Source organism: Protopterus annectens, chromosome 5.part0 (assembly GCF_019279795.1).
Source record: "Protopterus annectens isolate FY-2018-M chromosome 5.part0, PAN1.0, whole genome shotgun sequence".
Taxonomy (NCBI): Eukaryota; Metazoa; Chordata; order Ceratodontiformes; family Protopteridae; genus Protopterus; species Protopterus annectens.
This window is the reverse complement of record NC_056735.1, coordinates 673,170,310-673,185,798: the sequence shown is the minus strand read 5'-3', so window position 1 is coordinate 673,185,798 and position 15,489 is coordinate 673,170,310. Positions and strand designations below refer to the sequence as shown.

Below are 15,489 nucleotides of genomic sequence, written 5' to 3'. Positions count from 1 at the left end.
TGACACAACCATACAATGGACAGTGGTGAATGTACTTGTACTTTTTGGAGCTCTTGGTGGTACACAGTAGTTTCTAGCAGGCAGTGTCCTCTATTTATAAATAGTATAGAATGTCTTTGCCCAAAACACATTAAACAGTGGTGCTGCTGTATCATTTGGGCAGCCTCTGTTATAACTGGAACCTGTGCCAGCATACTCTGTACATTTCCTGATCCACATTAATTAACAGCTCTGGAAACTTGGCAGGATATGTCCACTGTGCTATCCTTAGCATGTGCCCTACAGCAGACTCACTGGAAAAATACTCTCAGATCTGTTGGGCAGCATGGACAGGCTAGGAGGTCAAGATGTCTTCTCCATGCTAGCTTTAATTGTCATTGTATTAGTTATTCAAGTCCATCTTCATTTAAATTTTATCTCAGGAAAGAACTGATAGATGTTTTCTGGAATGGTATCTGCCAGTATGGATGCTGTGGATGGTGAAGATCCTTCGTCTTCTAACACAGAAGAGAGAAAGAATGCATCAAAATAACACATACATAATGTGCAAGTATACATTCATGTTTACTGTTCTTTTGATTTTGCTTAAATGCATTTCTTTTTCAATTTATACATCTTCCTGGATTTTTGCACTGAATTTACTACTGGTTATGACTGTGGTTCCTTGTGTTGCAGGTAACATTAGCATGTCACATATGGTGTTATATAATGGCATATGTGCATTGTTGTTTTAATGCCTTCAGGCTATTCATATCACCCTGGAGTTCAGTTGTATGTTCATTTAACTAAAGACAAGTTGCTGAGAGTGTGAAACACAAGTACCCAAGAATGTCAGTTTCTCTGTATGCGTAGCAGGGAATATATTTCTTGTGAAAATATACTTGAGCGTTCTCTCTGTTCTACATGTGAACTACACCAACTATAACTGACCTTACTTAGGTAATGGATGAATGAGTTGGCATACCATAGGAAGTGCTATTTCTCCTTGATTCAGCATGTCACTTCCATGCATCTCTGTAACCGAGGTGATAAAAGTAGCCTTAGCTTGAAAGCTCACTTTTAGGTGTCTGGATTTATTTTTTCGGAAGGGAAGAGGAATTCTATAAATAATTATTTCCAACTTGGTTATGTCTGGCTGCAGTGAGATAAGAGGAGCTTCAAAGATCTTTAGAGAGTGATTTCAGCTGCCAAATACGGCTGTTGTGTTGTGTGGATGAGCAGCAGAGGTTGTTAAGTATCAGGTTGTAATGGGGGGGGGGGGTTATTAAATACTACTATATGGGGAGGGCTGTAACTAAAAGCCAGAAGCTGTATTTTAGTGGTCACGGGGCAGCACTCTTACTTTATCAATCCTTTGGGATGCATGGAACAATTATGCATGAGAAGAAAATGGTACAAATACTTACATGCTTCTTCTCTATCATACTGTGCCATTATTCAGGGTTCTAATATGAGTATACAGTCCACTCTATATTTACATCGACAAGTTCGGATACACCGTTCTCATATTGTTTGTATAATATTGTAAATATGGGCTCTTTTTACAGAACCAAAATTAGAAAATAGAAAGAAGAAACTGGGGTGGGTTAAAACAAAGTGAGAGAGACAATGACAGGAAAGAAAGGTTTATTCAGAATGCTGAAGATGAAAGAAAACAGTAGAGGTATGATTACGAAGAAGCAAGGAAAAAGTTAACATTTGTAAGGAATACTAAAGCAGGTTTTAAAAGGAATCAGAAGAGGGAATACATTAAGATTTTTATGTATGTAGGTGAATAAACAAAAGTAAGAAATAATGTTAAAAGGCTAAACATAGATGATAAGTATACACAAAAGCTGCTGATTTTTCTAATTAGTCTTCAGTAATAATAAAAGGGAGACTTCCATGCTGGAAGGTGGATAACAGAGTAGGCAGTGTCTGGTAACAGGTGGAGAAGTAAAAATAAACTGTTAAAGGAGCTTATTAAACATAAAGGACAAAGGCCTAATGATCTACCATGAAAGATCTTTGAAAACATGGCTACTACACTTAACAGTCACACACAGCCAAACTGTTTAAAGGGCCTCTTGTTAGTGAGTAAAGCTAAAGAATATTAGACAGTAACTCCGCCTAAATAGGATGGTGTGGGGGTGACAATAACTGAACCTAGTAAGTGCAGCCAAATACATCTCACCTCTCTAGCAGGAGAAGTGTAGAGGAGTATACTAAGAAAGATTAGCTGAATCCCTAAGTGTATACATCCAAGAGGAAAAACAACAACTTGGCTTTGTAACAAAAACTTACTTTAAATCTAACCTTACGTATTTTTATGTCCGAATCATGTTAAAGGACCCCAGCAGAGAACAGTATGTCTAGGTTTTTGCTAAGTATTAGAGGTTGGTTTCCACAGAGACTTGCAAATAAACTAGATGGCTTTGTAAGCTGAGCTAACAAAATTGATGAGACAGCCTCCCCCCCAATACTAGTGCTGAACAGTGCCACCAAAATATCCATATCAGGGGAGTCACCATTTATTTTTTAGTCTGCCAAATTCTTTAGCATTGTCTCTTTAATGCTTGCAGGTTTCCTGAACTAAATATTGTGCACAAGCAATTCTGTCTGTTGCAAGAGTTTTCCGCAGAGAAATATTAGCTAGTACCCTATTACTTTGAACAATTATTTGTATGTGACACAATCATTTTGTTAAGGGGTAGGCATTTATTCTGCATTGCTTCATTCAATATTTGCATAATGAATTGGTCATGTAGAAAGCATGTCATCCTTGCCATTGGTGGAAAAGCAGGAAAGTATGTGCCCAGCATGAAGCTATACTATACTTATTTTTTTAGAAAATAAACAAATTCTAGACCTTGAAATGATATACTTATCTAAATATAGATTCTTAATTTTTAATTTCTTTAAATATTTACAACTTGGAATGCCATTTTAATTCATAAAGGTAAATTTCATAAAGTCAGTATTGCATCAGTCTTGATGTTTGGCATGAGTGCTTTCATCAGCTCACAAAATTGCTTCCATCTGCATTCTCACAGGGTTACCTATATGGGTTGCATACTGGGGTATACATGGAAACACTTATTTTTTTTTTAAGCCTGAATACCCCCAGTGCTATTGGAATCATCTAAATAGCCTTGTTCTACATTGCATTGCTTACTGTTAGCATATAGTCGTCTTACAATTTTTTGTCTCCCATGGACACTGTAGTCACTAGGTGTGATTATATCAATCATAATCAACCCCCTTTTTTCATTCTTACCTGGGGTTTCTGTGTCACATCAAGATAGGTCAGTGTGACCAGAAGAGCTAGTTGCTTAGTGGTTAAACATGGCTCAATGTATGATTATTTGGATGGTTGTTGGATTATCGAAGTTCTGAAACTTTGAAATGTATATGTCCGAGACCATATGATCGAAGTTTCAGAACTTTGAACATTAAAAAAAATCTATTTTTAACATTTTTACGGGAGGGCAGGTCCCCCTGCACCTTTCACATGGGTGGTTGTGCCCTCCACACCCCCTACTAATTAAATATACCAACTCTGAGATCGCACTACATTGCAGAAAAGAGTAAATTTCCTGTTCCGCGCTGCACCACGATCTCCATTCAAAACGCTCAAGGGTTCAAAACTTTGATCATATGGTTCCGACCAAATGAATTTCTAAGTTTTGAAACTTCGACAATCTGATAGGGATCCTATTATTTCAGTAGTTAATGCCAATTTTGTCTTATTTTATTCAATTACATTAACTTTGTTATGGGATTATCTCAAGTGATCATTACCTTTTCATTTCTGGTAATTATTTGTGATTCATACTTTCATTGCTTCTCAGCTACTTGTATCTTTTACTTTTGTAGCTTCCAGTATATCAGTCTTTCCATATTATTATGTTTTTCACTACACAGACCCTCAGCCATGTATTCAAGATATTCTCATTTGTAACTATTTCAAGTTCTAGTTCTGAACTACAAAACCTGTATATGCCAGTATCTCCCACCATTTTTGTAGATTTTTATGAATCATCTCTCATGCACAGACCACTATTTTTAGCTGTCACTATCAGGCTTTCAACCTTTGGCTTAAGTTTACCTCTCCTTAACAATTCAGATTTTGGCAAACATATAATTGTTCCAACAATCATCTCTATTTGACATTATTAATTGCAGCTTTCTGCTTTTCTTTCCTTTGTTTTTTCCTGGTGTTGAGCTTTATACTGTAATAAATTCAGTCTGTTACAAAAAAGGGGAATTCAAATTGTGTTGGGGTCAACATGGATGATTGGCTGAGGGTGCAGCATTTATTAGACTTTAGTACAAACTGAAAAAACCTTGCTACACCCCTGCTGCCCATCACAGTTGGTTTAGTGGGGAGGATTACTCCCTGATTACTCCTAGGTGAAATTTATATATCAGCTTAGATACAATGCTATTAGTGGTAAAATCAGGTTTGATAGCTGTCATTTGAGACCAAATTTCTTCTGTGTAATAGTGATAACTATGCTATTTATTTATTTGTATTTCTTTATTTGCATTTGTTTACGGCGAAAGTCCAGCTTATCCAGAAAGTCCTCATTTTTAGTGGAGGTCTGGGGAGAAACGCTCCTCAACAAAAATCTTTCAAAAATCAATTACAGATATATTAAATGACAAAGTATCACATTACACTACAAAACACGAGTGAAAAACACTTAATGAGAAAAACATAGAACATATGTTTCACAGTAGAGTGCAATGAAAAACAATAACATGAATAGGAGAAAATATGTGAGGAAAAACTCATTAATCATATTATTTGTTACATAGAATAGTATAAATAAAATTAAACCGAACCAGAGCCACAAAATGACAACAAAACTTTTAATTCAACACATGCACAGTGAGCGCTTTCATCCACCAAGGACTTCTTCAGACTGTATAATGTGTTACAAAAAATACAATCATTAAACACACATGATCTATGATGTCACATGACATCATTTTTTCCTTTTAAGGAAAGCAATAAACCCCTTCCTGTCATTCAAACCATGTGGATGGCAAGCATTCAATTTTACTTGACATTCATATTCCTTCCAACTCAATTCTTCTTCTGCATCCATCAAAATGTTTATCTGCTTCCAAAACTTCATCTAAAACACAAAATTTAAAGTTTACTTTGCACTTGTTAAACTTATAATGCTTACTTAAAGCATTTTTATCATCTTGCACACTTACAGCATACTTGTGCTCATACATTCTTTTATTTAATTCTCTTGTTGTTTGCCCTACATAAAATGCAGTACATGACATACAAACAATCAAATACACTACAAATCTTGATTTGCAAGTGTATCTGCCTTTTATATGCACCCATGCAGTACCCACTTTAATATCTTTGACCTCAGTCAACAGCAAATCACATAAATTGCACATTAAACATGTGTACATTCCTGAATTGCTGCAATTTAACACTTTACTATCTAACTTACTCTGAAATAAGTTTTTAAGGTTTTTGCCTTTTTTCTGCACAAAAACTGGGGCATCTCCCACCTTTTGACCTACTTCAGTACTGCACTTTAAAAATGTCTAGTTGTGTTTTATAATATTTTAATGTTATGAGCATCAACACTGTTAGTGACTTGCATAGAAGTTTTGAAGTCTTTTATTTCACTCTTTTTTACTATTACTACCCCATCACTCCTATTCTTGACAATTTCTCTGTAGCAGAGTTCTGCATCATTTTTAGGATACCCTCTGCTAATAAACATATCACACAGACTCATACATTCCTTACTAAAAGTATCATCTTCATCAGTTAGATGGTGTACTCTAGTCAGTTGACCTTTGACAATATTTGTTTTGGTCTTTTTGGGGTGCATACTATCATAATGCAAAAAAAATTGTTTTGAACCTTCTTCTTATGAATAGCTGTAACCAGTTTGCCATTAACCTTGGTAATATTAAGGACTAAAAAATTAATAGTCACCCCATCATAGATAGAAATAAATTTAAGAAAAGAACAAACATTATTAAGATAACTCAAGAATTCTTCCAATAACTTAACATCACCCCTCCAAATTAAAAAAGCATCATCAATAAAATGCTTAAAAATACAGTATATCTCATGTAACTACTTTCACAGACATGACACTTTTCCCATCCATGCATAAAAATATTGGCATAGCTAGGGGCCATGGCGACACCCATCACTACACCATTTACTTGTTTGAACAACTTACCATTAAACTAAAAAAAAAATGATTATTAAGAATAATGTTTAACATCTCCATAAGGAGACCAACCATATTGGAAGAAAACTTCTTAGAATTCAAAATTTCAAGCCTAACAGCCTCCATATCCTCGTCACTGGGAATAACAGTATACAATGATTTTACATCAAGAGTGACAAGAGTATCATTGTCTTCCACTACAAAATTGCCCAATAGATTCTTGAATTCAAATGAATATTTAAATAAGATGAACCCATGGTGGCAACTACTTGTAAATGCCTACCCACAAAAATAGCCAAGCCTTCAGTTTGCTGCCATTGCTGGCAACAATAGGGCGCATAGGTGGCCTGTCCTTGAAATTTTGAATTCTAAGAAGTTTTCTTCCAATATGGTTGGTCTCCTTATGGAGATGTTAGACATTATTCTCAATTATAATTTTTTGAGTTTAATGGTAAGTTGTTCAAACAAGTAAATTGTGTAGAGATGGGTGCCACTATGGCCCCTAGCTACGGCAATATTTGTATGCATGGATGGGAAAAGTGTCATGTGTTTGAAAGTAGTTACATGAGATAAATTGTATTTTTTAAGCATTTTACTGATGATGCTTTTTTAATTTGGAGGGGTGATGTTAAGTTTTTGGAAGAATTCTTGAGTTATCTTAATAATGTTTGTTCTTTTCTTAAATTTATTTCTATCTATGATGGGGTGACTATTAATTTTTTAGTCCTTAATATTACCAAGGTTAATGGCAAACTGGTTACAGCTATTCATAAGAAGGAGGTTCAAAACAATTATTTTTTGCATTATGATAGTATGCACCCCCAAAAGACCAAAACAAATATTGTCAAAGGTTAACTGACTAGAGTACACCATCTAACTGATGAAGATCATACTTTTAGTAAGGAATGTATGAGTCTGTGTGATATGTTTATTAGCAGAGGGTATCCTAAAAATGATGTAGAACTCTGCTACAGAGAAATTGTCAAGAATAGGAGTGATGGGGTAGCAATAGTAAGAAAGAGTGAAATAAAAGACTTCAAAACTTCTACGCAAGTCACTTATAGTGTTGATGCTCATAACATTAAAATATTATAAAACACAACTGGACATTTTTAAAGTGCAGTACTGAAGTAGGTCAAAAGGTGGGAGATGCCCTAGTTTTTGTGCAGAAAAAAGGTACAAGCCTTAAAAACTTATTTCAGGGTAAGTTAAGTAATAAAGTGTTAAATTCCAGCAATCCGGGAATGTACAAATGTTTAATGTGCAGTTTATGTGATTTGCTGTTGACTGAGGTCAAAGATATCAAAGTGGGTACTGAATGGGTGCATATAAAAGGCAGATACACTTTCAAATCAAGATTTGTAGTGTATTTGATTGTTTGTATGTCATGTACTGCATTTTATGTAGGGAAAACAACAAGAGAATTAAATAAAAGAATGTATAAGCACAAGAATGCTGTACGTGTGCAAGATGATAAAAATGCTTTAAGTAAGCATTATAGGAATAATAAGAGCAAAGTAAACTTTAAGTTTTGTGTTTTAGATGAAGTTTTGGAAGCAGATAAAAAATTTGATGCAGAAGAAGAATTGAGTTGGAAGGAGTATGAATGGCAAGTAAAATTGAAAGCTTGCTATCCACCTGGTTTGAATGACAGGAAGGAGTTTATTGCTTTCCTTAAAAGGAAAAAATTATGTCATGCGACATCATAGGTCTTGTGTATTTAATTATTGCATTTTTTGTAACACATTATACAGTCTGAAGAATTCCTTGGTGGATGAAAGCGCTTACTGTGGATGTGTTGAATTAAAAGTTTTGTCATAATTTTGTGGCTTTGGTTCGGTTTAATTTTATTTTCATTAGTTGTTCCGGATTTTTTGTTTGTTTTTTGCACATAGATTAGTATGCAATAAATGAGATCTGAGACAATTCTAGTAAGATATTTAAAAGAGATATTGGAGACTACATGATTAGAGACGGTGAGGGGAATTTTAGCAATGTCTTAGTTTGAGAAAGGGTATTCATATTATGGTTTTAGAAGAAAGTAAGGATGGAGAGAAAAGGAGATTATAAGAACAGTGCGGGGTAGGCTGCCTTCTGGTAGCTTAGGTAAGTAGGGAAGAAAGAGAAAGAGGTATAGGAAAGGTCTTCAGAAAGAAAGAAAGAAAAGTGGATATAGTAAAGTACTGGGAAAAACAGAAGAAAGGAGTGGAGTAGGAGGTTGGATAGGGTTGTGAGGTGTAACTTAGGTTGAAGGGGGTGAGTGAAGTATATTGAGTAAGTCCAGCCAGGGCTGGCTCAGGTGCAAGTCCATGATTTTGTAAAATATTCTTTTAGGGAGCATTTAAAGGTGGATAGGTTAGAAATAGTTCTTATGGTTAGAGTTAGGGAGTTCCATATTTATGCTACTGAATATGATTATAGGCTTCATCCAGGGTATTTTAGTTTATTTTTGGTGAGAAGTTGTTTGACTTCTGATCTGAGAGTTCTTTTCATGAAATACATGTTGATTTAAGGGGTAAGGCTAATGGTTTTTGTATGATTTTATGTATTGTTATAAGCTGTATGTTGGAGAGGTGGAAGGAGAGTTCTAGACAGCTAAGGGTATGCAGAATTTTACATTGATGGGTAAAGGAGGATGAATTAGTAGAAAACTTGGTAATTTTGTTGTAGCAGCTTTCAAGTTTAGTTTTTATGAATGATTATAAATTGGTTAGAATTGGGGATCCATAGAGTAGGGAAGGCAGAAAATAGGTTCTGACTGGGTAATTTTTGTGGGTGTGCTCAGAAAAAATGTTTGTTTCTGCATAGAATGCCTAGTTGTTGATGGGTTTTCTTAATGTTGCTTTGGATGAGGAATTCAAATTTAAGATTATCATCTATTATGACTCCTAATAGTTTGGTATGGTGAGCTAATTCAATTTTAATGCCATTTGCCAAAAAGATCTTGAAAGATGGTTTATCAGGGGTGTGAATTTTTGGGGTAATGAGGAGGAATTTATTTTTTAGGGGAGGGGTTGACTAACAGTTGTGCTCTTCTAAGCCAGGTTTCAATGGAGACAACAGTTTGTTGAGTGATTTCTTAGAGGTAATTTAAGGTGTTTGAAGAGCAGAGGATGGTAGAGTCTTCTGTATACTGAATCAAGGTGTCTTCACAAAAAGATGAATGTAGGTTATTGAATAGAGGGGCAAAGATGGATCCTTGTGGCACTTCTGTGGAATAGGGAGGGTATGCAGAGATGGACCCTTGCCATTTTACAGCTTGTTGCCTGTTGGCAAGGTAGCTAGAGAACCATTGAAGAGATGGAGTCTGATGCACACGCATACATTCTGGAATGTGAGATTTTGCAGAAAAAGTGATTCATTATGACTGGTGGAAAATATTCAAACAAGGAGCCATTAAGGAAGTTCTCAATATCATAGCTGTGAATTTGTTGTGAAATAAATGCTGTTCATGGATACTGTGGGAAACTATATACATTTTCTGTGTGCAGAAAAGCAGTGTCAGAGGAGCCCGCATTCATTAGTCTATGAAAGACTAGAAATGTTCAAGAGAAGTATGCAATGGATGAATGGAAACAACCAAACATTTGCTAATGCCCAGTAAATACAGCAAATGGGCAGGGACACTGATTTTCAGTTTTCAAAAAAATGAAATTCCATTTTCATAAGACAAAATACAGGAATTAGACATGTAATTTTTAAACACAATTTCTGGTCATTACAGAAATTTCATTATAACTTTCATCTGCATCAATAAATACTGGAAATTAAAACAAATTCCAGGCACAGAACATCTGATAATGCAAGCTGACAATATTATAAATAGTAAATATGAGCAGAAATACATTTCATAGTGCTCACCTTCTTTACACTTTCTGAACATGTTGCAAATACACTCGCCTTCGCACTCCACTCTTGAGATTTAGTATATACCTCTCAAACTTTTAGTGCAAGAATTCTGTACAAAAACAGAAATAATGGTGGGACAAAGGTGTAAAATCAGAGACAAATTTTAAATGTTGCTCTTATAAATTAAAAAGCTGTTAGAATAACAGGTTTTGCATAAGCATGCATTTTCTAAAGTATATGAAGTTGGAAACTCAAATGTCTGTCCTTAGTTTGTGACTTCATTTCTCAATGATTTGCAGAAAGCCACAAATTTTATGTACTACAAGCCAAAAATATGACACAAAAATCTGGACTTTCAGTGCAATTCTGAACAGGTGAGAGATATGATTCAGTTTATCCTCTAATGAATGTTGACACCTCACTATTTCACAGTCTCAGTGAGAATATCATGCTTCCACGTTGCAAACTGTTACTCCTTTATTGTCTATAAACACAAATGGGAAGTAAAACCTGGACTGACTTGCATCAGTATTTTACTCCTAGAATTATTGAAATCTTAAGTGAATCCCACAGACCATGTGTCATTCCAGTCAGCCACTCATTCAGAGAAGAGGTGCCTACAATCTAGAACCAGCCCCTTGTGATATCTTCTCAAAAAGGAAGTGCCTCATTTGTGCTGAGAACTATTGCCCTATTACATTCCTGTCAGGTCTTTTGTAAACATATTCAGCTCCTTCAGCAACTATTTAATAATTTAAAGCATCGATTATATTGATTACCAAATCTATAGTAAGGTAGCGCTGAAGGGTATGGCTATCCTGACTGCAAAGTGTTAGAGGACATAGTTGGCATTTTAGAGCAGGCACACCTCTTTCCTTGCATGCACTACTGGTAATCATTTAAGAAATGACAAGCAGTCAGCATTTGAGTGTTAAATGCTGCACTTTATCAAAGGCGTTTGACACAATTTAGCAAAGAGTTATTATCTTGACACATCATAGCTTTTTGCTTGTCTTGCAGTCTTTTTTATATTTTTCTGTCTTAAATGAAAGTCATTGAACTGTGGCAATGAATTATTATAACTCCTTGGTACAATATGGCAAAGGTCTTTGATACAACAAATATGACAATAGGCTTCTCAGAATTCTCACTCTTGGGACCAATATTGTTTAATGTATCAACATTTTTTACCATCATGCAATCTCTTCTGGATAGCAAAATTCACACAATATTAAAAACTGAGTTTCATTCATTAGTCAAAAAAATAGGATTGTGATGATATTCAATAATTATCTAAATGTATTGCTCTGTTGGTTTCAGAATACTGGCTTGAACATGAATGAGAATAAAAATGACTTCATCTAGTTTGGTGTGATTATTCAGTCAATTAGCATGGGCTATACTGAGTTACCACATCTCCTTGAATATAATGACCTTGAAGTTAGAATCACTAAAAATTTACAGTTTAGAAGAACTGCACAATTTGTGAGGTGTAAGGCAACAAAACTTTCTTGACAAATTTTAATAAAATGGTCTTCATGTAACCTTACAGTTTTAGTTAAGATTGTTGTGGTTTATATTACGACAGCATTAGAATATCCCTCTCTATTGTGTATTTATTCTTAAAGTGACATTATGTAAATCTATAAAAATATTTTATTTTTTATCTTTTCAGTACAAAACACTCCCAGAACTCATAGAGCTCTACTCCATAATTAATATAGCTATAGAGTAATTACATTTTGGCCTACAGGGCTGTACATGATGAAGAACGTAGGATATTTTTAAGTTTTAATATTTTACACAGCAGTTATAATTCCAGAGGCTCAGATATTACATTAACACTAGATAGTTGCAGATCTACTTTAAGATGTAGATTTATTACCCAGTCTATGGTAAGGCTTTGAAATAAGCTATACATGGAAATTAGATAGTGATACACTTTATGTTTTTAAAAAGTATTTGGATTCCTATTTGGGCAACTTAATCTAGTCAACTAATCCGGACTCTGCATTATAAGTGACCTCATTGGATGATATGCAGTATAGAGAAACTATGACACTGTGAAGAACCATTCATGGGATCATAGGATCCCGCTCATAGGAGGTTACTAGGCTAATGGCCCCAGGGCCCTTACAAGCCTAACAAAGTTCAACCTGTGTTCCCAAGGGTGTCTGGTTCAAGCAGACACTAAAATCAGTACCTATTTCCCCTGTCTAAGGGGGACACAGGTGGAACCCCCGGGGTTAATAGATACATAGTAGCTCTTTGTTTAGCCTGAGCACTTTTTTTATTTGTCGTCATTGAGTGGACTTTTTTGTCCTCAGGATCTATGGGAGAGCCCAAATCCTAAACTGAGAACTTGCCAAGGGCACTAACTGAACATGCTACAGCTATATCATGAAATATCTCCATATGGTTCATATAATATTTTGTACTGATCAATATGGAATCTTAGTCAGTATTTGCCTCTTCTCTAGCCAGCCTGATAGCATTAGGTATTTTGAGGCAGTGTAGTAACTGTATCAAGCTTACTGAAAACTCTTTATTGCTGTCTCACAATGATTCAATGTTTGACAGGTGTAAGTATTTATTTAACTTCCAAGCTATCTTCTCACCTCAGAACACATTTGGTAATGTAATTACAACACAAACAGACAAACACATAGCACAGAGATCTTCCAGTAAACCAGCTTACACAGAGGTTGTTAAGAGAACACTGCCTAAGCCTCCCAGACTAAAGATTAAGAAACTTAAGACATTAGCTCTTACAGCAACACACCCACCTTTGCCTTTCACACCTACAATCAGTACACATACCTCTAAGATTCACAGTGGTGCTGACTTTAAGGCCTTTACACCCACTGATACCTCTAAGATTCACAGTGGTGCTGACTTCAAGGCCTTTACACCCACCGATACTGCATCTAGCTATAGTAATATTTTAGTAATAGATGATTCTATTGTCAGGCATATGGACACCAACCTCACCAGGCTTGATAACAATAGGATGACAGCTGTCTTTCTGGAGCCAGGATTTGGGATATAACAAGGGCTCTTAGATCCCTCCATCACAACAAATGTGATTATGACCTGATAGTGGTCCACAAGGGGGTGAATGACCTTAGGTACCCTACCCACAGGGAAATGCAGAAGGCCATGACTGAGCTTGATATAGATTTTGCCATCCCTGAGAATGATATCAAAATTCAAAGATAACATAAGTTGCTTTAATAACTGGCTGTGCAGGTGGTGCTATTCCAGTAAGTGGCAACTCAGGGTGAGATGGCTGATAAACCTTCCTGTTTTGACAGGGATGTTCTGCACTCCTCTTTCTAGGGCTTTTACATTCTGGCTTAAGCCTTTACTTGTTTTTTATTTTTATTTATTTATGATTTGGTAACTAGGTAGCTGGACTTGCCACTGAGACCCTTTTCAGCCATGACCCAAGCTCAGAAGCAATCAACAGTGAAAGCAAACTTAAGTGTTACATTTACATAGTTGCAAAACTTTAAAAGCTCATATGCAGTTGTTATACAGTTTTATAAAGTAAAATGTACTTATGCATTTCTAATAAACCAGCAGGTTTACATTAGTTTTATCTGTTTACATGGGTTGAAAGAAGAGTTAAATGGCAAAGGAAAACAGTTGAAAGACTCTAAGCATTTTTAGAATATTAAGACTCTTAAAGAGTGTATATTTTATCCCTTAAGCATTTCCATATAATTTCCTTGAATAGATGTTCGGAAAGGACTTCTATAACTTAATACGAATCATACATCTCAACCTCTTAGTGGAAGAAATCTGGACAAAGCCTAAAATGATGGGGGAGGGGTGGTAAAAGCCCAGAAATAATTTCAAATTTTAAATAGTGCTTTTATAAACTTAGAAAGTTGCTAGAATAACAGTCTTTGTGTTAGCATGCATTTTCCGAAGAATAGGAAGTGTGAAACTCAAATGGCATTATTTAGTGATTTCAATCATCAGTGATATGCCAGAAAGCCAGAAATTTTATGAGGAACAGACCAAATATATGAGGCAAAAATCTGGACAGCTGAGAGGTATATGATAAAATTATTTTAATGCCTTGTTTCAGAGCGTAGTTTGTTATAAAGAGTTTGCCTGTTTGTGAGAAGGCTCTTTCACTAAACACTGTTTTAAATGAGGGATTTTTGCATGATATTAATTTATCCTGGGAATTCCTTAAGGACTAGGACTGTTCCCTGACAGAGAGTTTTATTTTCAGAGGCAGTCAGTAGCCATAATTAAGCAATAACCAATGATTGGGTGTGGATAATGCTGGATTTACCCACAGTTGGTGTGGATTGATCATGACAATAAAGCCAAAATAATCAAATAAAGCCAACCGTGGGTACATTCAGCATTGCCCACACTCAGGAGTGGGTTATTGCTATTATACAATGACTTTATTTAAGAAAGAAATTGCTTACCTTTATTAAATAATGCCTTTGTATAACAGTGCTGTAGTGTTCCTCTTCATTCTTCTTCCTCTTCTGATGCACAGCACATGTATTTAGGACTGCACAGTATAACAGTACTATTCAGGACAAGCAACGGAGAAAAGAGAATCTCCATTGCTGTTTTTTTTTTTTTTACTACTGCTACTCTTAGTGCAAGAAACCTGGACAAAGCTGAACACAATGGGGGATGGGGGAGGGGCAAACGTCCAAAGATAGGGACAGATTATATTGCTCTTATAAACTTGGAAAGTTACAGTAATGAGAGGTTTTGTGTTAGCATGTATTTTCTCAAGGATATGAAGTCTGAACTTCAATTGTCTGCCATTATTTAATGACTTTCATCCCCAGTGGCTTGCTAGTAAATTACTTTTTTTTTTTTTTTAATTGAGGAAAAGACCAAAATTATGAGTCAAAAATTTGGAATTCTGCAAAGATCCAAATAGCAGATTTTAAGGAGGGACAGTGCAGAAATACAAGGAAAATCAGGTACATTTCTGTTTCTTTACTTAAGCACAATGTACCTAATTTTTCTTTTCTTTTTCTGCCCACTGTAGCATATTCCAATAGAAAAGCACAATTGCTCTGCGGTACTTTAGCGGCTGGACTTTTTTCTGTTGGTATATGCTCGATTTACAATGGGCATGCTGGTTGTGCTGTCCAATCAGAGTGCAGGTGTTTAAATGGCAAAGAGCTTTTATTATATAATTTAGAATTTTATATAGAAAGGCGCACACAATATAAGTGGGACTTTCAGAAATAGGTAGCCAACTTAGGTCATTTAGAAGGTTGTAGCCATGTACCTGGGCATCAGCAAGTAGGGCAAATTTTGTAATTTTACTCTCAGTGACTTGTAGTCTTTCAGTGTTATAAACAAAGTGTAAAGAGTACTGGAAAATGATATTCTAGCTTAGGAAAAAGGGCAGTCTTAGCTCAATGCTTTGTGGACAGTAGGAGAT

General features: G+C 35.5%; 1 long non-coding RNA gene across 1 annotated transcript in view; it reads right to left on the bottom strand.

The window, feature by feature from the left end:
• Nucleotides 1–15,489, bottom strand: part of LOC122802750 — a 326,211-nt gene that overhangs the window by 77,691 nt on the left and 233,031 nt on the right. Inside the window, exon 2 of the long non-coding RNA XR_006364974.1 lies at nucleotides 10,065–10,161. This is a non-coding gene — a long non-coding RNA (uncharacterized LOC122802750). The remainder of the gene's footprint in view (nucleotides 1–10,064; nucleotides 10,162–15,489) is intronic.